Source organism: Schistocerca piceifrons, unplaced genomic scaffold (genome assembly GCF_021461385.2).
Source record: "Schistocerca piceifrons isolate TAMUIC-IGC-003096 unplaced genomic scaffold, iqSchPice1.1 HiC_scaffold_351, whole genome shotgun sequence".
NCBI classification, from domain to species: domain Eukaryota; kingdom Metazoa; phylum Arthropoda; class Insecta; order Orthoptera; family Acrididae; genus Schistocerca; species Schistocerca piceifrons.
The window spans coordinates 200,001-202,500 of record NW_025728572.1 but is presented as its reverse complement, the minus strand read 5'-3'; the positions used below and the strand labels follow the sequence as shown (position 1 = coordinate 202,500).

Genomic DNA, 2,500 nt, shown 5'->3' with positions numbered 1-2,500 from the left:
CTCCCACGGATCTTCCTTGCTGCGAGGCCGCGTCCGCCTTAGCGTGCTCCTCCGGGGGCGCGCGGGTGCGCGGATTCTCTTCGGCCGCCATTCAACGATCAACTCAGAACTGGCACGGACTGGGGGAATCCGACTGTCTAATTAAAACAAAGCATTGCGATGGCCCTAGCGGGTGTTGACGCAATGTGATTTCTGCCCAGTGCTCTGAATGTCAACGTGAAGAAATTCAAGCAAGCGCGGGTAAACGGCGGGAGTAACTATGACTCTCATAGTTACTGGGCAAGTGAAGCGCAATACATGGGCCATGCCCTCTTAGCCTCTCCTTGCCTGCGGCTTCCCCCCTTCCCGTGGGCCCGCCGATACGCCAGTCCTTGATAGGACTGGTAAGCAGAGTGGAAGTCCGCACTTGGGGCTTTGGGGGGTTACCAGCCCTCCATCGCAAAACCCTTAATGTTGGGACAACAAGAGAAGAAAACACGGGTACCGGGCCTTCCGCTGAAGGACCCGGCCCAACAGTCCCGACTGCTAGCCTGCCAACCCTCCCTGAAGTAGAGCAGGCCGTGGAGCCATGGTTCCACTGCAGCATTTGCAGCCGTGCCTTCCGCAGCAAGATCGGGCTCGGACAACACCGCCGCCGCGCCCATCCGGAAGCGGCAAATGCGGAGATTATAACCGATAGGAAGAGAGCTCGGTGGGCGGAAGAAGAAATGCGGGAGCTCGCCCTGGCGGAGGCTAGGCTTCTCTGTGCCAGTGACTCCAGAGTCCTCTTTGCAAACCAGGAGCTTCTACCCCTGTTTCCGCACCGTACCCTGGATGCCATCAAGTGCAGGAGGAGGACGGTGGCACACAGGACGATGGTGCGGGAATACGTAGAGGAGCTGAGGCGGGAACAACAGACGCAGCATGGTCTGCGCCATTCACCCGTCCCGGAGTCGCTGCCGGAGGGGCCACCCTCTCCGCCGGAGCTTGAGCGCCCGCCACAAACATCTGTAGTCGACGAAGCTATATGGAGGCACCTCGCCGGCCTGCCGCGGTCGGCCGCGCGCTTCTCGGCCCTGGACGACCTTGCGTGTTTGGGGCCGGGTACGCCGTTGGCAGTGGTCGCGGCTGGGCTGCCTGAGGCCCTCCGTGCTGTCGGCTCTGAGGAAGCAGGAGCAAGGAAGAGCAAGACGTTGCGCCCGCCATCCAAGCAGCGGTCTGGTGGTGGCCCTCCGCTCTCCAAGCGGAAGCGCCGCCGGTGGGAATATGCCAGATGTCAGGATGCCTTCAGGAAGAATCGCGCGCGCTGCGTGCGTGGTCTCCTGGATGGCACCCTGCTCCAGCCGCCGTCGAACATCCCTGGGCTGGTGGACTTCTGGCGCAGCCTCTTCACGACAGAGCCACCTTCCAACGCTGGCTCCATTCCCGACCGGCTTCTCCCGCGCTCGGAGTCTGTTGACTTTGAGCGCCTATGGAGGCCGATCACTGCAGAAGAGGTTGCGGCCGCCCTGCCGCCCAGAGGCTCCGTTGCCGGCCCTGACGGCCTCTCGCCGGTGCAGCTGCGCCGCCTTCCAGCGGAGGTCACCACCAAACTCCTAAACCTTTTCCTGCTTACCCGCAAGCTCCCCCCTTCCCTCCTCCGAGCCAGGACCTCTTTGCTGCCTAAGACAGCCGCCCCAGCATCCCCCGCTGACTTTCGGCCCATCACCGTCTGCTCGGTGCTAGCCCGAACCTTCCATAAGGTTCTGGCGACTCGCCTTATGCAGATGTGTGCTGTGGACGAACGTCAGCGGGCTTTCATCCCAAGGGATGGGATGCTGGAGAACACTTTCCTACTCGACCGGATACTCGTCGGCGCCGTCCGCCGCTGTCGTTCTGTGTTCATGGCATCCCTCGATGTGTCCAAGGCGTTCGATTCGTTGGACCATGCGGCTTTGCGTCCTGTGCTTAAAGCCCATGGTCTGCCGGACGAATTCATTGACTACGTCGAGGGCTGCTATGCGGACAGCACGACGGTAATTGCGGGGGGTGGCGACGAGTCCCCGGCCGTGCGGCCAGCAAGAGGTGTTCGGCAAGGAGATCCTCTGTCCCCTCTCCTGTTCAATTTCGCTGTTGATTATGTTCTAGATCAGCTGCCCTCACACGTAGGTGTCAAGGTGTTGGGCCGCCAGACGAACGCGGCGGCCTTCGCGGATGACATCCTGCTCTTCGCCTCCACGAGGGGGGGCCTGCAGTCCCTTATCAACGCAGCAGTAGCAGCCCTCGACCAGCTGGGGCTGCGTGTTAACCCGCGGAAGTGTCTCACCCTCGCACTCGTGGCGTCCGGCCGCGAGAAGAAAGTGAAAGTGGATGCGAGCGTCACCTTCACGGCCGGCGAAACCACCATGCCGGCGTTGGGAGTGGGTGAGACCTTCCGCTACCTGGGACTGCAGTTCTCCTCCTCTGGGCGGTGTCTCTTCCATCCGAGGCACCACATCGAGGAGCAGCTGTCGATCATCACGCGGGCGCCGCTGAAGCCGCA

At 62.1% G+C, this 2,500-nt stretch overlaps 1 pseudogene; it reads left to right on the top strand.

Moving 5' to 3' along the window:
- LOC124746514 overlaps window positions 1-2,500 on the top strand; it is a 7,809-nt pseudogene that overhangs the window by 2,611 nt on the left and 2,698 nt on the right.